Source organism: Rhipicephalus microplus, chromosome X (assembly GCF_043290135.1).
Source record: "Rhipicephalus microplus isolate Deutch F79 chromosome X, USDA_Rmic, whole genome shotgun sequence".
In the NCBI taxonomy this organism is placed as follows: Eukaryota; Metazoa; Arthropoda; class Arachnida; order Ixodida; family Ixodidae; genus Rhipicephalus; species Rhipicephalus microplus.
In genome coordinates, this window is record NC_134710.1 from 200,945,312 (window position 1) to 200,970,464 (window position 25,153).

General features: G+C 44.1%; 1 protein-coding gene across 3 annotated transcripts in view; it reads left to right on the forward strand.

Annotated features, from left to right (window-relative positions):
- Window positions 1-25,153, forward strand: part of LOC119187687 (uncharacterized) — a 782,552-nt gene that overhangs the window by 57,370 nt on the left and 700,029 nt on the right. The window lies entirely within an intron of this gene.

Below are 25,153 nucleotides of genomic sequence, written 5' to 3' on the forward strand. Positions count from 1 at the left end.
TACGAGGCTTAGCTTTTATTATGGCACATATCAACCTTGGCATATACCATCAGTCTTACCTTTCACAATCGCGCTCGCGTCTACTAACACGTGTTCCAAAAAACTATCGTTCGTACACCATTTCAGTGATGTCAGTGTTGATTGATCAGAGGCATGAATAGCGTAGGGGGGAGCCCGAGGTGCTTTGACCTTCCTCTTCACCAACTCTTCCAAAAAATTTCTTGGTAAATCCGTCTTATGCTGTCATTTCTTTCAATAAAAATGTCCTCAGTCGTTTGCAACAACTTCAAACTCGTATTTCAAGGTACTTATTCAAAAGGTGCCAAGACGACCACCAATTAAGTGAGATATTTGTGCTGAAGAGCATTGAAACCATGGTCTAAGAAGCTAATTTTAGGATAACGGACTCAAGAGACGGCTCACTCAGACTCAGGTCGAGTCATGAGTCTCAGCCTGAGTGAGTCCAAGTGAGTAATATTTTGAAGAGTTTCATTTCGTGTGAGTCCAGTTGAAGTAAATCTTCGTGAGCGTTAGTCCGAGTGAGTCTGGCTCATGATAATTTTGGTGAGTCGGGTCCGAGTGAGTACAAAGCGCAAGGTATTTTCTTGAGTGAGTCTGAGTGGTGAGTGAGTGAGTGAGTGAGTGAAATAACTTTATTGGGTCCACAATAGACGTGAGCTAACTCAGCGTCACCTGGCTGGGCCCGCTCGAGGACGGTCAGGTTAAACCTGGTCGCCCTCGCGCGGGCCCTTTGGATGACCAGGATTTAAGATGTGTGGTCCTGGGCCTTAATCAGCTTGTTCATTTCCTCCTATTAGAAAGGGGGATCGGCAACGGCACAGCCCCACGGGACATGCTCGAAGTTCGCATAACCGCTACATAAGGGGTCATCCGGGCTTGAGAATCGTTTCGGCGTATATTGTGTGCAGTGCTGCAGAGCTCGGGTAGGTTCTTGTTTGGAGCAGTCTGAGAGTAACAGCTTGGGCCCTGCACAGCGAGGAGTGTGGTAGAGGCAGCATTCTCCTTGAGAGATAATGGTGTTTGCGTATCTCGTTGTACGTGCAGATAGACCCGGATCGTCCAGGAGTTGACGCGTTACCAGGCACACGGTCAGTCAAATCTCGTGCAGCTAAACGCGCCTCCTCGTTCAGGTTGATCAAAGCACCCTTAATTGGTCCAAGGTGTGCAGGAAACCAGAGAGTGCCACTTTTTTTGCCTACATGTACATGCAACTCCTTCTAGCCGACATAATTCCTTTTATTGTTCACGTCGAACTACGTACAATTGTGCAATGCCACCGAAAATACTACATCACTATATCGAAGGTGATAACATCACTGGACTCAACTCTGGCTTCGAATAGAGCCGAGCCTTATGAACGCGCAACAGAAAACTGAAATTCCGCTCTTGCGTGAGGATTCAATCTTGGGCCACCATGTTCAATTCAATCGCGCTACTGCAGATCTACGCCAGCTGCTTCAAATACGCCCCACGAAACCGTACAACAAAGCTGTGTTGCAGAGTCCCACGCCGCATCGGCAAACAACAGTTCGCGCCAAAAGAAGTCGAGCACGGAGCTGGACTCACTAAAAACGCGACCGAGCGTCGGACATGATAGACCCCCGAATGCGGAGTGACGAGTGACGTGACAAATAAGACCTAGTTTTAAATGCGAAGCAGCTTATGCTGGTGGTTGTGTCCGTCTCTCGGCGTCCTTTCACTCCCCCACTGCGCATGCGCCTACTCTCTCCCCTCCTCTCGCGTGAACGCGAGGACGTGGGAGGAAGTGGGGTAAATGAGGTAGCAGAGTGCTGCATCCGCTTCGTTTCTCCTCTCCCGTTTATTTATGCGTCACAGTTGTGCGCCCATATATAATGCTGCGCACGTTCACTCAATCGCCTTCTTCTAGCAGCGTTGAGTGTTCACTTTGCGGCACACGCACGGCAATACACGCAAATTGGAGGGGGATAACGTAAGCGGTACACAACATATACACAACTCCACACACATATGAAACATACACTAAAACGCACAAATGGAAACACAAGTGAACACCAGCGCTGCTCCACATCCCCAGACGGCTCCCTTTAGTGGGATCATTTGCCGTGTAGTTTGGTGCACCGTAAATGACGCACGTAAGCCAAGAAAAGTAGACGTTGGTGCTCTTCTCTTCATTACCGTTCGACATGCTGATTACATACGGGTATAGACGCGCTCTCTAAACGTGTAGCGTGGCTATGTTTCTATAGTGTGAGCTTTTGAGCTATCCAAAAGATAAATCTGTAACCATATGAAAGCCAAGTGGAGGCTATTGATGAATTTCAAAAATGGTGTGTGTGTGTGTGTGTGTGTGTGTGTGTGTGTGTGTGTGTGTGTGTGTGTGTGTGTGTGTGTGTGTGTGTGTGTGTGTGTGTGTGTGTGTGTGTGTGTGTGTGTGCGTACCAGAGAAAAGCACGGTTATAGGAGAAAGGGTATGGCGAATTAAAACAGCAGCAATCTCTGCGAATGCTGTGCATATTAGCGCAAGACCGGTGCACTTATCCATACGGCTGTATTTCAAATTATTTAATGAGAGATATGAAATATTATAACAGTAGACGAAGTTGTTCAGTCGTCCTCCTGGCGTCTGGTTATCTTAGTCTCGGAGGCCATGTGACCTGGTCACCTGCGTTGCCCTGTTAAGCAGTGTACATCTTTCTGTGCCCCTGTTTTATTTAGCTAAATACGTATTTAAGTCAGAATCAACTAACCCGCATTCCAGCTTTAACTGCTAACCTGTAGTAGCTGTACACTGGGGTTAAGGCTAGCGAGTTATATCCCTCATTGTTCTGGTGGGCGGAGGGGAGAAGGAGTAGCGATATTATAACGATATTTTTACCCGTCGATCGTCCACTCTTGAGTATTTTTCGCAGCACACTCTGTATGTAGACCATGCGTGGTAACGTTGAAGTTATCAACGTTCCTGAAGAAACAAGGCAGTCGCGTGAATGCGGTAAGAATGGCACTAACTAGTATATTTAAACCTTGCTGGTAAACCGGGATAATAATACCATTCACTTAAAGGAGTACTGACACAAAATTTGGAAGTATTGATAACTTGAGATTGATTTGTATGAGCACGCACGCATATACAAAATATGAACGGCAAATATAGCCTAGAAAGTGTGATTTCAAATTGTGGACGTGCAAATTTTAAATGGCGCTTCTGCAAATGTAAAGCGCGTGCTATCACGTCCTCGGGTGTTTCCGACCGTGATTCGCATGTCAGTTAATGTGTTCTCGCCGTCAGTTGTATGTACATTCAACTCTCTCAGGACCAACTTATCTTTGTCGTTGCCCAATGAAATTGCAGTGGCGAGTGGGCGCTAAAAAAAGCGGCTTCAAATAAATAAATGTTTCGCACCGTAAAAAGTAAGGTTTATAACCGTGATAAGCGCATCATTAGCTACTCATTGCAACATGAAACACAACATAAAGAATCTTTTTGTGCGTACAGTACAGACACACTAACGCCACTACCCTTTCGTCGAAGCTCCATGAGGCTCTGCAGAGCCCTGCTCTTGACGACCAAGCCTGGGCGATCCAGCACGCCCGTGAGGCAGTGTCGAGGCAAGCCCTTGACGTCCCCTCCTGGGAGGCTTAGGCCCGGCCACCTAAACCTGCTGGTTTCTTATAATAAAGCTCATTCCTCCTCATACTCATTTAAGGCTGTCTTTCTAAATTTTATTGGCTGATATAAAAGGGGGAGAAAGTTCTGATATTACCGAAAGAATCCTTGTATGGGGAGGAACATTTCGTCCAGTGCGGAAACGGTGGTTGAAATCCTTTCGATCCTGGTGCTTAACTTTCGCTGGTGTTTAAATGCCTAGTAGGTTAGTACGGTCTCGCACTGTTCGTATGCTAAGTGGATCGGTGGTTGCAGTGCTCCGCTTCTGACCCCAAGGTCGCGATTTCGATCCCGGCCCCAGATGTCGCATTTTCCTGGAGGCGGAATGGTACAGGTGCATGTACCGTACTATATCAGAGCACGTTAACGAACACCAGATGCTGGAAACTTCCGAAGCCCTGCACACGTGGTGTCCCTCGTAATCATATCGTGGTTTTGGGACGTAAAGCTCTATATATTGTTAGGGTGGTTCTTGGGTATGCTTCGGAAGAGGTACCTCGAGAGAGGTGCTAGAGGTTCCACTTCAGCATATAGATGTCACTGGCTGCTGAAAGGACAAATAAATTGCTAAATGGTGAATTACGTCACGCACGCTTTTGACTATCATCGGGGGTAGAAGTTTTCGGTCGTAGTAGTGGTTATATAAGCAATGATTTCCATTCTTGGGGGTCGAATAAGTGTGGTGGCCACTTGGCTCGTCGAGAAAGTTTGAGGGTTAGGCTGTCTTCGTAAATATAGTATATATGTAAACTGGAGCAATCGACCATCCGCTGCAGCCTCTAAATGGACGACTTCGTGTCCCGTTATCTGGTGGAGGAAGCTTTTCTTACTCTGTGTCTTGACATTACTCTGGCACTCTGTTTGTACTATTTGCAAAGTATAACAGAAAGCGGCAGTATGGTAAGGTGTCCTTGACGTTCATTCCACACTTGAAATCTCTATAGCCCTGAAAAAGCAGCTTTTATATATATATATATATATATATATATATATATATATATATATATATATATATATATATATATATATATATATATATATATATATATATATATATATATATATATATATATATATATATATATATCACTCGTTCAAACCTAGGTGGTCAAGTCAATGAGGTCAAAGTTATCAGTGTGTATTGCACGAGCAGAGCGTCCAACATAAATGCGAATGAAAACAGCACGCACTAACGATATAAAGGAGGTGGACTTTAAGGTGACTAGCAACTGAAGATCAGTCCCATGCACCACTTCTTACAATCTTGTGAATCTTTAGGTTAGGACTCTTAAGTTTCACATTCGAACTCAAACGAATGTCTGGGTTCAGTTGCGGTAGTGTCACAGTGACATAGCATTCACACAAAATGGGCGTACGTGACCGCATGAAAGTTTTCATGCAGCGTGAGTAAATGCATTTGTCGCATGCCCCGCTGCCTTCGAAGAAATGGCCGAAATGAAACAATCGGTAGTGATTGAAATGTCAACTTCTTCATGTGAATCGTTACAAAATTTCTGTTATAGTGGGATATTCGTTTGTAAACCTTCAATGCAACTCACCCTCTTTCCCACCCCAGCATTTCACCTTGATTATGTGCGTAGGCTCCGCAAAAGCAAGAGAGCAAGTTCCTCTTTTTCTTTTCTCCCAAACTAATGTGAAGTGATACTAGGTGCAAACACAGTACAAACAAAGAATAGAAGCTTCGGCCCCAAGATGGATCAATGTATTTGTCTTTGTGAGCGAGCGGAAGTTTTGTCGCTGCCTCACCGGCAAGGCAATTGTATACTGACCAGGTGAGCTTTGGCTTTGTCAGTATCAATTCACTACCATAAGTAATTCTGCTAGAACGTTATTGACGGTTAATTTAAATATCTCACTGCTCTTGGTCCGAATCTAGCAAGACTTTTATTTATTTACGCCCCTCTGTTAGTTTTTTTCGTTTTGGGATGCCTGACTTGCTCCGTAACTTGCTCAGGTGGCGGAAGAACGATCCACCTGCTGCGCCGGTGACGCAGCCAACAGGTGTTACACACTTGCTGCGCGTGCATACTGCGCGAGACGCCCTCCATCTGAGGCAGGTCAACGAACGTCGAGGTTGTCTCGTGTGCACAGACGCCCAATTTGTTAACTTTAACACATGAGTGTCGACCACCCAATGAGTGCGTTTAACGAAGCACAGTGGTGAAATGAACGAGGAGACATGCATGTTTTCAATGAACAGACCTGCGCAGCTGTCTTCCGCATTTCTGTTCAGAAAACCAGACACCAGGGCACCCGAAAGAGGCACTTAGAGAGTCGGCAATTGATGCACGCGCGTTCAGGTTTAAAAACATGGATGGCGAAACATAATGTAAAATTCGTAATTCGAACGTAGTGATTTTGAACCACGCCAACATAAAAGGGTGCTCTTTCTTCCATTCGATTAATTTCACCTCCTTTCTTCTCCTAATTGAGAAGAGGTTTATTGCTGGTACATTTACGTAGTGATTATACGAACCCAACAAAGTGAGTCAGAGCGGAGCACTGTCTAGAAAGACGAAAGCAATCAGAAGCGCGCGATGAGGAAGCCATGCGAGCCCTGCATCACAGCGTTGGCGATGCTGATGACCGGAGACGCATCTTCTTCTTCTGCACAGGTGTAATTAAAACTACAAATTACGTATGATATGCTTTTATAACTTCAACTGCCTGTTTGGTTCATCAAGTAGTGTCTAATAAATAGAATAGAAAAAGGTGCCACCTCAAAAAAAATTCTGTTTCTTGTCCTTTCATATCAAGGGCCTCGTCTCAGCAGACTTAATGGGTTTACGTGCAAGGGTTTATTGGTCGAGCTCTCCACGCGTGCACGTATCTCGTACCATGTGACTTTGACAAACGAGTGTCACACACTCGCCGCCCTGACTAACCTTCACAGGTGTTACACTCAACAAAACGAATGGGAAGCGCCTTAATTCCGTCGTAGATCAGTTGGTAGAGCATCCGATGCATCATACCATACTTTGAAGGTTGGGGTTCTGATCCAACCCACCTCTAGAATGCTATTTCGTGCACTTTGAATTGTGTTAACCGATTTCATTATTACTGCTCTGTAATTAAAAGCAAATAATGTCTTCTATGTGTTCCTTTGTGGAATTGTCTGAGAATTTCATTCATATAATATATATATATTGAAATACGACGGTTCCGCTGACGCTTTATTCAAGCAACAGCAAGATGGCGCCGATCATGAAGAATAACGGAACGAAGACTGATGATGGTTATCGACAGATGAGGAAGATGACGTCCAATGAATTCTTACACTAATTTCCTCCGTCGACGGAAGCGGCCAGCCTGGCTGCGAATTACGCTGTGGAGCGCATGTGATAGGGCTTGAGACGCGAAACGTGCACAATCTCTGTCCCGCGGCAGCGCTGGTCAGTGGGGGCATGAACAGGTGTGACACGGTAGTTCACCGGTGAGGTCTGTTCGACAACTTTGTAGGGGCCAAGGTAGCGTGACTCAAGCTTCTCGCATAATCCAGACGTTCGCGCAGGAGTCCACAGAAGTACATCGTCGCCAGGGCGGTAGAGAACGACGAAGTGAGTGGCATCGTAACGATGTTTGCGATCTTCTTGGCTAGCTTCGGTGTTTACACGGGTAAGACGACGGCATTGAGCAACACGGGACAGAAACTGGTCGCAAACAAATGGTGAAGAGTGGACGGGGCCAGAAAAGAATGAAACGTCGAGTGGTGATATCGGTTGGCGTCCGTATACTAGGAAAAATGGAGAATAGCCTTTGGTTCGTTGAACTGACGTATTATATGCATACGTGACAAATGGAAGTATGGCATCCCAATTGCGATGGTCCGGTCGGATATACATGGACAGCATGTCACACAGCTTGCGATGAAATCTTTCCGTTAACCCATTGGTTTGTGGGTGATAGCTAGATGTTGTTTTATGAACTGTTTTGGATGCTTGAAGAACTTCACTGAGCGTGCTTGAACGAAATGCCTTGCCCCGGTCGCTCAAAAAGAACACGAGGGGCTTCGTGGCGTAGGTAAATAGCATTCAAGAAGAAAGGTGCTACTTCCGAAGCAGTTCCTGAAGTGATCGAGGCCGTCTCACCTTACCGGGTCAAGTGATCAACCGCGGTGACGATCCATCTCTCGCCGTCTGATGTAGTTGGTAGAGGCCCGAAGATGTCTATTCCGACGACAGAAAACGGCTCTGATAGACAAGGAAGTGGTTGTAGGGTCCCGACGAGAGCAGTAGTGGGCCGCTTGCGGTGTTGGCAAAGTGCGCACGAGGCAATATATTTAGCTACCATCGTGGAAAGATCTGGCCAGAAGAATTGACTGCGGATGCGCTCGTATGTTTTGTAGTAACCCAAGTGTCCTGACGATATAGCACATCGTCCTCCAATTTGAATAGTTGCAATTGTTTCCGGAGCCTGGCATTTGGGGAAGATGAAGCGCCGGTAAGCCGACCAATGATGTCAGCCGAATAAGAATCGGCTCGCTGTTGAGTTGTAAGTACTGACGGACGGGTGGATGAAAGTATTGAAGAAATGAATGCTATCGACGAGGCGTCCTCCGTATAGCCAATTTGACAAGGGGATGTGACGTGCGCCGAAGACTGCGGCAAAGGGCATCGTGACAAAGCGTCGACATCTTGGTGTTGTCTTCCAGTCTTGTAGATGACGTCAAAGTCATATGATTGCAATCGGAGAATCCAGCGGCCAAGTCGTCCCGACAAGTTTTTGATTGTGGACAACCAGCAAAGAGCATGGTGGTCTGTCACAACATTAAAATGTCGACCATGTAGATACGACCAAAATTTTTGGATGGACGAGACAACAGCCAAGCACTCTTGTTCGGTTATTGAGTACCTCTTCTCTGCAGAGGTAATAGTGCGGCTTGCATACGTGACAACTTTCTCGCGAAAAGCATGGTCGCGCTGGAGGAGTACGGCGCCGATTCCTTGTCCACTAGCGTCAGTGTGTAATATCGTAGGTGCCTTGTCATCGAAATAACAATGCACCAGTGGGGATGTCAGTGCCTGCTTGAGTTCTTGAAATGAGGCTTCGCATTGATCATTCCAATCGAAGAAACCGGTACTAGAAGGAGCTTGTGGAGAGGAGCAGCAATAGTAGAAAAGTTGCGAATTTTCACAATATATATATATATATATATATATATATATATATATATATATATATATATATATATATATATATATATATATATATATGTGTGTGTGTGTGTGTGTGTGTGTGTGTGTGTGTGTGTGTGTGTGTGTGACGCCATATATGTGAGACGTGGCCCGGCTTTTACGCCATGTTTATTCCATTCTCAATTCATCATCAGCTTCTCCTACCATGGCTTCAGACGTAACATGAGTCTCCCTCCCCCCGAAAGATATATGGTACTGGTTACAAACTACAACAAATGGAAGAAGAGAATAAATAAAATAATGCCCAAATTTACAGTTTTCCGTCCCGACGAAGTTCCACAATCTTACTAAATCTTCAAAGCTGAGAGAGCAGTCCTGTGAATTCTAAAACAACTCTGGTGGGCGAGGTTGACTTTGCGTTCCGGACAGAGCCGACTGCACATAGATACTGAAAATACTGCTGTAACTCTTGTGGGGACTGAACAAGGTTTGAACACCTTCTTGCACCGGCAGCTCGAATGTCCTCGGGGTCGTAATTTTTGTCGTCAATGGTGCATTTCCGGCGCTTTTTTCTTCCGTGCTTCTTGACAGACTGTTATGGAGTGTCGGAGCGCTTGCGAGGTGCAGGTAGTGCTTCCGCGTCTTTCTCCACGTTTTCCGTAGTGTTGCAGTCGGTGTAATAGCAGGTGCAGGGAGCGCCTCTGGTGACTTTTTCTTTGTGCGAAAGTGTCAGGTGTCTTGAAATGGTCTTTAGGTTGGATATCTTATTTTCTGATGTTCTTCAATTGGTGCGTGCACTTCCGCTCAATCTTGCGTTTTTTGATTCCATCGCTGCATTGTCTATTGTTGTCGCATGAGTTTGTGGTCTTGGCTTTGCTTGCTTTGCTGATGTTGCTCAGTAGATGGTTGTTGTGGAGTCCCTTCAAGAATTGAGCGTTCATTTCCTTCGCAAGTCGATGAGTCTTGTAGGAAGCTGATGCAAAGTGAGATTTGCCTTTCTTGTCGGGCATAGTTAATGCTGCACCATCATTGCTAGCATGCTCTTCAGAGGCTACCAGGACGTGGTTCTTACTAACGCTTATGACAGACAGCTGCGTGTGAGGTTTGATGTATGGATTACTTCTGCGTTGTTTCGGTTCTTGGATTGGTTAGAACTGGATGGCGATACCACAGCTGACGTGGCATTATTAAGTTCGGACTTCACAGTATGCGGAGTCACAGAATAAAGGCTTGTGATGAAAGCACCTTTACGAGTCACCATGGCGTAGTTGGGTATTTTCCGGATGCGCCAGTTCATCAATCATGATTGTGGCGTCCTTATGAAGCAAACGGTCAGCGTTTAGAGCACTTGATGAGCCGCGTGATGGAAAGCCGGGGGGGGGGGGGGGGCTGGTTCATGTATGGGAGACGAAGAATGAACAGAATCACGTGGGTGAGCAACGTCTCGTGTCATATGCTGGAGCGACGGCTTTGAAACTACCGACTTTCGTGCAGAAAGGAAACCTGATGTAAAGCTATGTGTCTTCACAAAAGCACGAGGACTGTGCCTGCTGAGAGCGAGTATCTTCAGATGGTCTGTAATAAAGAAGTTTTTGTCGTAGTCGTTGAAACGGGTAATCATATCTTTTATTTTTATCCATATTTCGTCGTTTTGTAAAATATGTGTGAGGTAGAACTGGAAAGCCTCACCAGAGATGTAGTCAGTAAGGTTGGTGATCATCATCCGTTCCGACCAAAGTGCAGCGGTAGTGTGGAACTCGAACAGGTTGAACCAGTCTTGTACGGGTCCCTCGTCCGATGCTCCGGTGTACTTGGGGTTGGGAAAGTCAGTCGATCGATCTGTCATGATGCTTGTTAATGTGTGCAGCTAGGGTATGCTTTGGTAGTGTGTGTATTATCAGGGCATCTTGTTGAAAACGTCGTCAATGATGTGCGGCGGATGAAGGGGTAGGCAGGTCTTCATGTGGGATGCTATAGATGAAGTAGGCGTGGCCCGGCTCATTCTTTTTCATCCAGGTTTCTGCTACCATGGCTTCATACGTCATGTATATATATGTATGTATATATATATATATATATATATATATATATATATATATATATAATCATTTTCGGTGATCTCTTTGAGTCTATCATGCATGCAGTCATGAATCTCGCCTACAGCCAGACCAACTGCAGAGTCTTTTTTTTTTCTTGCTGAAAGTGAGCAGGTTATAGTGTTCTGCTCCTGAGCTAAAAGACAAGGATTCCACCAGGCCGTGTCACTCGCACTTTTAAAGCGAAAACCATTTAGGTAATGCGCTTACGTCCTGCCGTTGGTCTATCAAAAATTTGTTCGTGCCTACTCTTGATGCAGACTCTCAATTGTGTCACTGCTGTTCATTCGGAAACTGGACCTCCCTAGCGAATTTCGTCTAGTATTCTGTCGTTGCTGGTGAGAAAAAACATAATATTGACAGTAACGATCAACTTTTATTTAAATGAACTACTATATAGCGCAATCTTCACGATTGAAAGAAAAGAGAATGCGGCACATACAAGCGCAAACTTGAAACTGAACTTTTAATAAAGAAACACAATAGAATGCACGGGTAACCGCGCGCCTGCGCAGATTCGCATCCACGAAAAAAAAATCGGGGATCTTTAACCTTCGCCTTTAAGAGTCGAACGTGATAGCAATATTCTGTCCCTAGTGTTCCTGTCATCCTGTGAAACACTTAGCCAATGAAGCGCCACCGTGGTGGTCTAGTGGCTGAGTTACTCGCTGCTGACAGCAGGTCGTGGGATCGAATCCCGGCTGTGGCGGCTGCATTTCCGATAGAACCGGAAATGCTGTAGGCTCGCGTGCTCAGATTTCGGTGCACGTTAAAGAACCCCAGCTGGTCAAAATTTCCGGAGACCTCCACTACGGCGTCTCTCATAATCATATGGTGGTTTTCGGACATTAAATCCCACATATCAATCAATCACTTAGTCCATGAAATTTTTTCCAACTTGCTATGCATCCACTACGTCGCCTTAGAGAAACACAAGGTCAAATAACAAATCACGCCACAGTTGAAGCTCAATGCATGGCAATGTCTAAAACGAACATATTATCAACAGCAGTGCTATACTTACCGAGAAATAACGCGGCCACTTTTTCCTGTATCCATTTATTCCTTTCTTTCTTTTTCTTTGTGAATAGCGGCTGTCGCCTGAACGTTATTTTCGGGCCGAATTGCCATAGTTTGTTTCTTGTTCTTTCTATCATTCGTTGGCCCTAGAACAGGCCAATGAAAGCACCATCACAAGATCATAGAAACTGATTGACAATCACCGGAAGCCAAAGGAAAATATTCTGTGCTTGTTTTCTTAGCGCAGAGGATCTTTTTCTTATTTGCACCACCCATATATATATTAATAAAAGTTGGTAGATCCCACGCACAGTAGGAATCGATGATATGTGAAGCACGAATGAGGAAGGTTCAATTGTCACATTAAAATAAGCACAACGTTACGATGTGGACGTGAATTATGCCATACATGACTTCCATATCTTCATTATCATGTTCGCGCCTGGAATTAGTGCTCGTCGTCCATTCATGTCACGTAATACCAAACTTGGCTTATGTGAAGCTATCGGAACGGCCGCGAGCGCGCTATGGACGTACCATGCAGTCATGGTTTACGTGACATGCATGTAATGATCATCATGTCTGGACGTGTCATTCATCTTCGCCGTCTATTCACGTTACTTAATACCAAATTTGGTATATGTGAAGTTAGCAAGACGGCCGCGAGTGTGCTAATATTATTATCATCATCATCATTATCATCATCAGCCTGGCTACGTCTACTGCAGGACAAAGGCCTCTCCCATGTTCCACCAGTTAACTCGGTCCTGTGCTTGCTGCTGCCAATTTATACCCGCAACTTTTTGACCTCATCTGCCTACCTAACCTTCTGTCTCCCCCTAACCCGCTTGCCTTCTCTGGGAATCCAGTTCGTTACCCTTAATGACCAGCGGTTATCCTGTCTACGCGCTACATGCCCAGTCCATGTCCATTTCCTCTTCTTGATTTCAACTATGATATCCTTAACCCTCGTTTGTTCCCTAACCCACTCTGCTCTCTTGTCTCTTGAGGTTACACTTACCATTTTTCTTTCCAATGCTCGCTGCGTCGTCCTCAATTTGAGCTGAACCCTCTTTGTAAGTTTCCAGGTTTCTGCTCCATAGCTAAGTACCGGCAAGATACAGCTGTTATATACCTTCCTCTTGAGGGATAGTGGCAATCTACCTGTCATAATTTGAGAGTGCTTGGCAAATGTGCTCCACCCCATTCTTATTCTTCTAGTTACTTCAGTCTCGTGGATCGGCTCCGCGGTTATTACCTGCCCTAAGTAGACATAGTCTTTTAAAGCTTGAAGTGCACTATTACCTATCTCGAAGCGCTGCTCTTTTTCGAGGTTGTTGTACATTACTTTCGTTTTCTGCAGATTAATTTTAAGACCCACCTTTCTGCTCTCCTTGTCTAACTCCGTAATCATGAGTTGCAATTCATCCCCTGAGTTACTCAGCAATGCAATGTCATCGGCGAAGCGCAGGTTACTAAGGTACTCTTCATTAACTATTATCCCTAACTGTTCCCATTCAAGCCTTCTGAAAACCTCCTGTAAGCACGCGGTAAATAGCATTGGGGAGATTGTGTCCCCCTGCCTTACACCCTTCTTGATTGGTATTCTATTGCTTTCTTTATGAAGCACTATGGTAGCAGTTGATCCCCTGTAGATTTCTTCCAGGATGTTATACATATATATATATATATATATATATATATATATATATATATATATATATATATATATATATATATATATATATATATATACTTCCTCAACGCCCTGATTCCGCAGTGTCTGCGTGACGGCTGATTTCTACTGAATCAAACGCCTTCTCGTAATCTATGAAGGCTATGTATAGTGGTTGATTGTTGAGTAGCCTATTCGAAATCCTGCTTGTTTCTTTGGTTGACTGAATTCTAATGTTTTCTTTACTCTGTTAGCAATTACCTTTGTAAATAGCTTGTATACTACAGAGAGCAAGCTGATCGGCCTGTAATTCTTCAAGTTCTTGTCATCTACTTTCTTATGTACTAAGATGATGTTAGCGTTCTTCCGAGACTCTGGTAGTCTTCCTGTCAGGAGACACGTCGTAAACAGGGTGGCTAGTTTTTCTAACACAATCTCTCCTCCGTCTTTCAGCAGATCTGATGTTACTTGATCCTCACCAGCATCATGAGCGTAGCATGTAGTAATGTTTTACATCACGCGCATATCATAATTACCATGTTTGGACGTGACATTTGCCTTCATCGTCCATTTACGTCACCAAATACCAAATGCGGTATATTTAAAGCCAGTGCAATGGCCGCGAGTGCATTATGACCGTAGCATGTAGTCATGTTTTACATGACACGTACGTCATTATTATCATGTTTGCACGTGTAATTTACCTTCATGGTCTATTCGCGTCACGTCATACGAAACTTGGTATATTTGAAGCTAGCAAAACTGCCGCTAGCGGATCATGAGCATGGCATGTAGACATGTTCTCACAGGACATGCATGTCATGATTATCATGTTTGCATCAGTCTTATACATACGACATCTATTCTATTCCCGTTATGCCAAATCGGTGTATGGGAAACCAGCAAAACGACTGCAAGTGCATCATGAGCGTGGCATGTAGTCAAGTTCTTACATGACACGCATGTCATGATTTCTACGTGAGGGCCTGTTACGTTCGCCATGCAGTCATGTCATACTATACCAGTTTTGCGATATGTCATGTGAACGAAACCACCGCAGGAGCACCAAGACCACGACATGTAAATTATGACTTTCATGACATACAAGTCATTATTTTCATGTTATATTTATACCAGTCATACAGTCATGCTATGCCATACCACTTTTGGTATAGACCTCATTATCCAAATGACCTGTAGAGTGAAAAGTCATAGATAGATAGATAGATAGATAGATAGATAGATAGATAGATAGATAGATAGATAGATAGATAGATAGATAGATAGATAGATAGATAGATAGATAGATAGATAGATAGATAGATAGATAGATAGATAGATAGATAGATAGATAGATAGATAGATAGATAGATAGATAGATAGATAGATAGATAGATAGATAGATAGATAGATAGATAGATAGATAGATAGATAGATAGATAGATAGATAGATAGATAGATAGATAGATAGATAGATAGATAGATAGATAGATAGATAGATAGATAGATAGATAGATAGATAGATAGATAGATAGATAGATAGATAGATAGATAGATAGATAGATAGATAGATAGATAGATAGATAGATAGATAGATAGATAGATAGATAGATCAATCTCGCCGAAGCTCGCTAAGAAATGCTTAGCATTTAATATATGGTGTTTTTGTGTTTCAAAACCACGGTATGATTACGAGAAAAACCGTAGTTGAGGGCTGCGGAAATTTTCACCATCTGGTGTTCTTTAACGTGCGCACTGACACCACAAGGTACACGGGCCTCTACCATTTATCCTCCATCGAAATACGAACGCCATGGCTGGGATCGGGCTCGCGACCTTTGGGTCAGCAGCCGTGCACCATAGCCACTGTTCCGCCGGGGCGGACAATTTCTGTTGGTCGCTAACACAGTTTGCAACAACATGGAGGGCTGTATTGTAGTGTCGAGGGAAATCGCAACAACATATGAAACCAAAAACTAACTTTTATCAGCTGATCAGTGTTAGACAGATTAAGAATTTTATTTCGGGTAATTTATTTTTGCAAAGCACAGTGCATGAGTGGTATGAATGAAGCAAGACAGAAAAGATGTTCCACTTTTTCTTACGTATTTGAAGGACGCCACAGGAACGAACCAAACAATCCTCCATTATTTCTTCATTTGCTTCAAGAATATAACATTATATTTTACTAGCAAAATAAGCACGAGAATTTATCCTGCTCCACGCACGCGTTTCTTTCTGGAACGCCGACATTTCTCGTGGAACTAACAAAATGCCAGGGAGAAAGAGCAATTTCGCCCCTAAACGTGTCATAGTGCTGAAGATATCGCGAGGCGCGCTGCAAATCCAAACTAATATTCCCGCTTAATTACTAGCACCATGAAACACAACGTTCTCCACAAATACTCAGTTGGAGGTGTTTACTTATACAGGAGAATATAACACATACTTTTTGAACGGGAACTCTCGTTGCAATGACGTACCACAATTCGTTTCAAGATTTTAAGTGATAATTATTATTCGAACAGTCGCAGAGTGTTCTTGTAAATACCGATTAACTTGCCTTCTTGACGTGACGCTCTACGCGTTTACTTTTTTTCGACCTTCGAGGGAACTAGAAAAACTTCAGGCTGTTTCTGAGTGTCTCTATGGTAGGGCTGTCACTCGTGTGTTAAAATAGCTCATAACTAATGAGAAATTGTAAACATGCAATTGACACCAACAGTTAGGTACAAAAAAAAAATTACAGCTCTCACTTTATTTCATTTGTACATGGCACCACCGTGACAGTTCTAGACAGCTGCAAAATAAGAAAAGAAATGGCCCAGAGCCGTGGGCATGCCGGAATCCTACAATGAAAATAAGTCTAAGTTTTTTAGGGGTCTTATTTTTAAGCGCACCGTTCTTCAAAAACAACGCAGCTTGACTTGCAGCAAGTGGCCTCATGTATATTACTAAATAAAAAAACCTTTAAAACACACAACTGTAAACGGGGACTTAGAAGCAGACAGAAGAACCACGTAACGAGCAGAAACATCTACTTTACTCAAGCATGATTATGTTATGCATAATGCCATGCGCGCTTCATACACAATGAAACCTGTTACCACCACTCGTTGCACGTGGTGTCGCAGTGTTCAAAAACTTATCAGTTTTTTCGTACTGTTCTGGTAAATTACGAGCAGGACAGGAGTCACACTGTTTTTGCACGTTCACACTGAGCGCGTATTTGGAAAGCGGAGGTGGATTACCTGCAAAAGCACGCAAAACCAGCTGCCACTTGTCCAAATCTCGCCAGGGCAACGCCACCTGAAGACACTTCGTTCAGGCCTCGACGCTCATCCAGTGAAGTGCCACCGGTGGGCTGACGCTTGGTTCGCGTGAGCTCATGAGCCTTTCTCAACTACAACTCTTGCTGTTTTAGTGATGACCATTCTTATGGTAAAAAAGCGGATGCTTCAAACTATAAATCAGCTTAGACACTCATTTTGCTTTTCTAGTTTTGTTAATTCCAAGCACTCGTGAGCTCATTTATTGGTAAACGTGGCACGTTTCCTTTTTCTGTACTTATCTCCTTGTCCATGTTTTGTGTCATTGAGGGCATCGACACCAATTTTTTGGCAAATAATCCTGCTGCACCAAAGTGAATGTTTGAGCACTAGTTCGCTATCGCGTGCATTGTCACAGTAATCAAAGTTTGCGAAGCCTTGATTTACAAGCAAGTCTAATGTGCTCAAGCCCGAGAAGCCTTGACAGCCACACACTCGGGTTTCTTGGGTTTTAACGTGTTTGCCCCAGTTGGTTTTAGGATCAGTTAAATATATATTTTCTTACTTTTTTTCTTATCGGGGGCATGCTTTGTGGCGTGTGAATATTGCCCCGCCACGGTGGTCTGGTGGACAAGGCACTCGGCCGCTGACACGCAGGTCGCGGGATCGAATTCCGGCTGCGGCGGCCGCATTTTTAATGTGTGCTCAATGTGTGCTGAGACTTGAGTGCACATCAAAGAATCCCAGTTGGTCAAAACTTCCAGAGCACCCCACTACGGCGTCTCTCATAATCATATGGTGGTTTTGGGACCTTAAGCCTCACATGTCAATCAATGTATCAATCAATCAATTCTGGTGTAAATTAATTAAACTGCAGGTTACCTTCGGTTTATTGTCTTTTTGCCAAGCAGTCGTCACATGGTTTTCATCACTTCATGTAATCTTTCCGTTCTTTCAACGCATGCCTAAAAAAAAAGGCCTTGCGTTCGAAATAACAAATCAGTTGTGAGGTCGGCGCTGTGTGTGCGAGCCACTGCCCGATCTAAAGGGTAAAGCCATATCAGTTCATCCATCCATCTATCCAGAAAACTTCTGCGGCGCTAGGTGAAATGCGTTCGCGTGTGCCCGCAGTGTCGCTGGTTATGCTGCAGTTCGGGTGGTATTGAACGTGAGTTTAGAGGCGGGGAGAGGGCCTCCAAAATGACGCAAAAAAAATTAAAATATATCTATACTTGTATCGAAGGGATAGGGGTCTTCAACTTTATTATTTTTGTTATGTTTAAACTAACCCAAGTAGTTTAAGCAGCTGTTTTTATTCGAGTGTGCCCAGCTGCAGTGCATGCCCACGCCATTCACTCATTTGAAGGACCTTTGTCGGTACCACACGTGCGACTTTGCTGCAATTGTGTATGTTTCCCTGAATAATCGGTATCTATGTCTATCCGCAAATTGTAACTGTCTCAAAAACGGTCTCCCACTGCATCTTGATGCAGCCGCAGACCGGGTACACTTTCTACGGCCTCTGGTGGTCGCGCACACAAAGCATGCCGCGTACTTGCAGAGATATCTTCGGGGCACTGTTTCGCGAGAAAGAACTGGATCCATCAGGGAGTGACCACAGTGTCAAGTACGATAAAAAAAGCAAAAGAAGAAAACAAGCACGAGGGCAGTGACCGCAAAGCCGTAATCATGCTTCGGTTTAGCTAGAGAAATCGATCAGTAGAACATTTCGAAATTGCCCTTTCTGTATTTCAGCTTTTGGCTGATAACTACGCCAACCAGACATATTAAATGACGCAAAATTCGCTTTTATGGGTGGTTTAATCTCAGTTGTCTCTCTGTCTCACCCTATTTTTTCTTTGAAATTCTTTTATAGTTGTTGCTCGATTTGAACCATATATGCGTAGATTCTCTTTTGCGTGTGCATTGATCATTTTTTAACGGCGTCACAGTAACAAAATTTTTGTCTTCGGCTGTTGACTGTACTGGTAGGCTTTAGAATTACATTAAATATTCCTTGCCTTTATTTAGCGGTTGGGTAGCAGATGCCTACTCAGGTTTGTTGCAACTGCTTATTCTATGACCAGGAGTGACAATGTTGCTGCATTTGAAATTTATATTGTGATATGGCAAGCATTTGCGCATACGTAGACACGGTATTGGGCAAATAAAATCAATTTGTCAGCACGAGATGCTGTCGGGTGTTTCTTCATGCCCTGTTCTATTCACGCTGCTGAAAAACTGGTGGAATTTTTTTCTATGGTGTAGTAAAAACATGTGCACGCACGTGCGTGATGTAATTTTCACTTGTTATGTACTCATTATAACTATGCGGATATATATTTTTTCATTAGATTTGTTAGTACCACATTTGCCTACGAGTCCAACTGGTCTTGAAAACCTCGTAAGATCTACATGTGTAATTAAAAAGCTTGGGATTACGATGTGGATACACTTATCACAAAGCCAAGTGGATCCACTCATGAGTCATTTGCGAAAAAAGCATTCAGCTAGTTCCAATAAGCCCCACTCATACATGCGAAAAAAAGTAATAAGAAAATGAGGCGTTCCTATTTGCACAGTGGGGCTTGAAAGGCGGGAGTGAAGTTGCTGTTATCGCTACAGTGGCGAAGTAGCATGGAATGCCGTATTGATTACCAGATTTTAAAAAATCTAGAATGCTTCTCACTACACACCCTGTCATTGCAGCGGCTGTGTGGAGGAGCATTCATCCATTCAGTAGCCGCTTAAAATATCACCCACCCTTCATAAACAAGTCACAATGGCAGTAATTCATTTCACCACAAACAGTTACACTCGCGGCATAGCTTTTTTTTTTTTACACACAAAACAGCCACGTGCCATAGCGGCGCCTTTCAACCCACCGGAACGCTTCAGGATGAATGGATGGATGGATATGGCTGTACCCTTTAGATCGGGCGGTGGCTAGCATCATCAAGCCGTAATACCTAATGAACCAAAGACTAGATTTATTTTTTTCCTTTAAATGAGGTTGAGTATTCGTACTTTGCAGTGAAGAGTTAAACTTTCACTCGTGCCTTGACTTTAGCCACCAATCAGATAACCTCCTTTTAGTTAATTCTACCCGCCTAAAGTATATTTTGCTCTTTCTGTCTCTAAACCCCGGGGCTTCGAAAAACTCTGCGCCATCATCCCGAACTATAGGGTGAAGCCCTTTACAGAACATTATCACGTGTTCGGCAGTTTCTTCTTCCTCTCCACGCGCACTGCATACCGTGTCTACCCCTTCGTATTTGGCCCGATATGTCTTGGTTCGCAATACTCCCGTCCTGGCCTCCAACAGTAGAAAACTACCCCGAGTATTATCATAGATCCTTTCCTTGACAATTTCCTGCTTAAAAGTTGGATATATCTCTAGTGCGGAATTCTTAATCATGCCATTTCTCCACATGTTGGTCTCCGTTTCCTTCACCATCTTCTTTTTTGGTTTGGCCCCCTGCTAGTTCTTTTTTTTTTTTTGGCCCCCTGCTGTTTTCCAAGTATTTACCCGTCAATTTTGTGGTTCTCTTCCTGCATTTTGTATCGACATTCTTCATGTATAAGTAGCTGAAAACCTTCCTAGCCCAACGCTTCTCCCCCATTTCTCTCAATCGCTTCTCAAATTTTATCTTGCTGCTAGCTTCCCTGCCCTCAAATGATGTCCATCTCATATCACTTTGTACTCCCTGATATGGTGTATTCCAGTGAGCTCCTAAAGCAAGCATACCTATTCCACGTTGCTTAATTTCTAATCTTGCTTGAACTTCTGATCTCATGCACAAGACCACAGTTCCGCACGTCAGACCAAGAACCATGACCCCTTTCCATATTTCTCTCACAATATCATACCTATTGTAATTCCACAGTGCCCTGTTTTTCATCACCGCTGCATTCCTGTTACCTTTAGTCGTCACGTATATTTCGTGTTCCCTTAGGTACTCGGCCCCACTGCTTATCCATACGCCCAGATATTTGTATTTATCTGTTATTGCAAGCGTGACCTCCTGTATTCCAAGCTCACTACATTCAGTATCAATAAAATCATGGCTGCTGATTTTTTCTTACTGAATCTGAAATCAAACCTATCTCCCTCATTACCGCAGATGTCTATCAATCTCTGCAAATCTTCCTTGTTGTCGGCGATCAGCACTATATCATCTGCGTACATCAATGCTGGTAGTGCCTCTTCAATGAGTTTGTCTTGTTTGACGAAAGATAGGTTGAAGCCCACTCCACTTCCCTCTAATTTGGCCTCTAATCCTTCTAGGTACATCATGAATGACAAGGGTGACAGAGGCCACCCCTGCCTAAGCCTCCGTTTTACTTCTGTAGGCTTGGATGCCTGTTTTTCCCTCTTTATAACTACATTGTTACGTTTATAAATATTCTTTAAAAGATTAGTGACTCCATCTTCTCCACTTGGTGTGTCCAGTATTCCCCACATGTCCTCTTGAACCACGCTATCGTATGCTCCCTTGATATTCAAAAAATGCTGGCCACAGGGGCCTGTGTTTCTTTTCTGCTATTTCGATGCACTGCGTCAGTGAGAACAGATTGTCTTCCAACCTCCTGTGTTTCCGAAACCCATTCTGCAGTTCCCCCAGCACCCCCTCATCCTCTATCTAAGCCTGCAGTCTTTCCTTATAATCTGCATCGCCAGCCTGTAGACAACTGATGTCACTGTTATAGAACGGCAGTTTATTTATGTCAACTTTGTCACCCTTTTCTTTATAGATCATGCTCATCCTGCTAAGTTTCCATCCATCGGGGATTTCACCATCAATTATTTTTTTGCTCACTGCCTCTCTAAAAGTCTGCTTAGACTTCGGACCCAATGTATTTATCAGCATAATTGGAATGCCATCTGGGCCTGTTGATGTACTACTAGGAACCCTCTTCTCAGCCCTTTCCCACTCTCGTTGTGAAAATGGAGCCATTGCTCCACTTGATTCATCCTTGTCTATTGTGTTGCATAAAGCACTTTTTGTTGACATTTTTCTGTCACCCTTGTTCTTATATATTCAATAGCTTCGTCCCCTTCTAGCCTAGCACCTTGAGCTGTAGTTATAAACCTCTGCTCTAAGCTCGTCTCATTTCTTGGGGAGTTTAGATGGTTCCAAAATTTTGCAGCTGCCTTTCTATCTTTTTTATTTACTTCACTTCTGCCAGACACTGAGCTCCCTTTCTTCTAATCTTTTCATTAATCAGAAGGGATGTATCCTTTTTTTAACACGAAAGCGTTTTATGTCGGGGCCCACCAAAACATCGCTGACGTATTTTCGTCAAGGAAGTCACGTCAAAAAAATGCATTCGACCAGAAGACAGAAAAAACGGCCGCGTATCTGCGTGGTTCAAGACGATAGTCTTCTGTCAGCCTTTTTTCGTGCATAGCGTCGCATTTTCGGCGCAGCCTAAGAAGCACTGTGACCTTTAGAATTGCGTATCGGTGTATTTTCTAGTAAACAAACTCACCACCTAATAATTACATATTGATGTTGCGCATCAGGTAAGTGTAATATTTGCTTTTTTATCGACAAAGTTCACAGGTATGAAGGCACCCACCAATCCAAAATAGTTGGGCGTGCTTAAACTTTGGCCGGGTGGCTCAATCGTAAGATAGATCCAAATTTTTTGCGTTAAGGTACTCTTGAAGTTATCGACGGATGAAATCGGGGACCAGACATATGCGCGAAGAAACCGTGATTGTCGATGCCAGCCCCGCTTCATCGATGAGGCGCTGAAAGAAAATGGCACTGTTGTTAACGACTCGGATGAAGTTCAAGAAGATTCCCGGGACTACTTTGCAAAACTGCTGCAGATCATGACGCACAGGGCGACGATTTTAATGCTAAACTCTCAGCCTTTTGCGAAGGTTTGCCATCGCTAGGCTCAGAAGACGGCTTAGTATTATATGCAGAAAATGATCAAGAAGAAGTATGGTACGCCCTAAAATCAATGCATACGTCCACGCCACCAGGCCCAGACGGAATACTCACGGCATTTTATCTGCGCTTCTTCGATATCTTGGAAAACGCAATCTCTGATCTCGTGAATATTTTGTTATGCGATAGTCCAAAACCACAGTCCTGCCCCGCCGCGGTGGTCTAGGGGCTAAGGTGCTCGGCTGCTGACCCGCAGATCGCGAAATCGAATTCCGGCTGCGGCGGCTGCATTTCCGATGTAGGTGGAAATGTTGTAGGTCCGTGTGCTCAGATTTTGGGTACACGTTAAAGAACCCCAGGTGGTCGAAATTTCCGGAGCCCTCCACTACAGCGTCTCTCATAATCATATGGTGGTTTTGGGATGTTGAACCCCACGTATCAATCAAAAATCACAGTCCTTCCGCAAAGGAAGGGTGACTCTATTGCTGAAAGAGGGTGTGTAGCCGCCAGATCTAAAATCGCGAAGGCCTAGTATACCCTGCTAAACACAGCTTATAATTTAGTAGCTCCGCTGTTATCACGGCGTCTGCGGGCTTTCTTGGAGGAGATTGTGTCACTCTTGCAGTCATGTGCATTACCAGGACGTTTCGTCTTCGTACCTCATACAATCATTGGAGACATCTTCGCATGTGCCTGAGAAAAACTGATCTCAGGAGTATTTATTTCTCTTTCAGGAGAAAGCATTTGATAGACTGGAACACAAGTATCTTTTCGCTATTTTTCGCATCTTTGACCTTTCAGAGCAGGAAATACTTCATCAGGATCTATCAAGCTAACTTTAATTCAACAATGAAGTGACCAGAAGCTTTGCAATTCAAATGGGAGTGAGAGAGAACTGTCCGTTGTCCCTGGTATTATTCATTTTGTCCCTAGAGCCTTTGATTGTAAAGGTTGCAAACTGCGAGCGCACACTGGTTTACCCAATGACAGGCAGTGAAACCTTCAAAATTGCCACATACGCCGATGATATTTTGGCCTTTTTTGTAACTTGTCTAGCAATTGTACATTCCTTGACTTTTTTGCTCAGTATTCCTATCTGTCTGGTGCTCTTTTAAACACAACCAAATGCATTTCGCTTTGGGGCTTCAGAGAACTATTACCATGAGACGTCGAACATTTTTAAGCTCTTAAGTTGTTAGGCGCTTACTTTGAAGAAGAAGATGTCTCAAAAAGGAGCCGGGATGACGTATACTTAGGAGATCCACTGATGTCATATCAGCAGCCACTCATTTCAACCTGTCACTAACGGCAAAAGCAACAGTCATCAAGACACAGACATCCGCTTTTGCGTTTTACATAGCACACATTGGCCTTCTACCTCGCCGTGTAACAGGGCACTTCGCCTCCATTGCGGGAACCTTTCTTTTGGGAGGAAGACCAGGGAAGGTTCAAAGGAAAATTTTACAGCTTCTCACAAGCCGTGGAGGCCTGGGTCTCCCAGACATATTAACGTTGACGAGAGCACTGGCTGCAAAAACAACATAAAATCTCTTCGCTTACGGAAATTACCACGGGTGCAGGCTCTTGATGTACTGGAGGATGCAGTACACTAAAAGGAACTTTCACGGCAAGTCCATGCATCAGACCACGAGCGGAAATTCTGATTCAGTTTTACAGAGCTACCAGTGGCCAAAAACGAACAGTTGAATCAATAGGTTCATGCAGTCTGGAAGATGTTTAATCACAGGAAATAAGTGAAATGCTGACAAGTAGCACACTGAGCAAGGAGGAAGAAAATGCATCTTGCACGAGAAAACGGAAACGATGGCGTTGCGATCGCGTACTTAACCAGGTGCGCGAGTTCGACCAGTTGAGAAAATGGAAAGCATTGCCTACACGTGGGCGGTTAGCACACTGGGGAGTCGTTCCAACTGACCGCTGTCCAAACTGCGGCAAAACAGAGACGGCACAACATGCAAGTTTTAGTGCTCGGTGGCGAAAGGCGTCTGGCACATGGTACAATGCCTCTTTGGCTTTCGCACAGTGCGCATGGAAACAGAATGTGGACTGTTTGCAAGACTGGTCGTTACAGTGACTTTGTATGTACTGTGGCGGCGACGCTGTTTAGCGGAAGTACGTCGCAAGCCTCATAAAGACGCATATCCCGCTGTCCCGGCAATACGGCGCATTGTGTGGAATTATCTCGATGAGCAGCTGGAAACACATATCGAAGAGGATTTCCTTCGACGATGGCACACACGTTTTTCCAGAGTAAGGGAGAGAGAGCTGGAGTTTTCAGTTGTTCCGTACCAGCCATGCGCCCACTCCAGTACGCATGCATACGTGGTTTTCTCTGAAATGTGATTG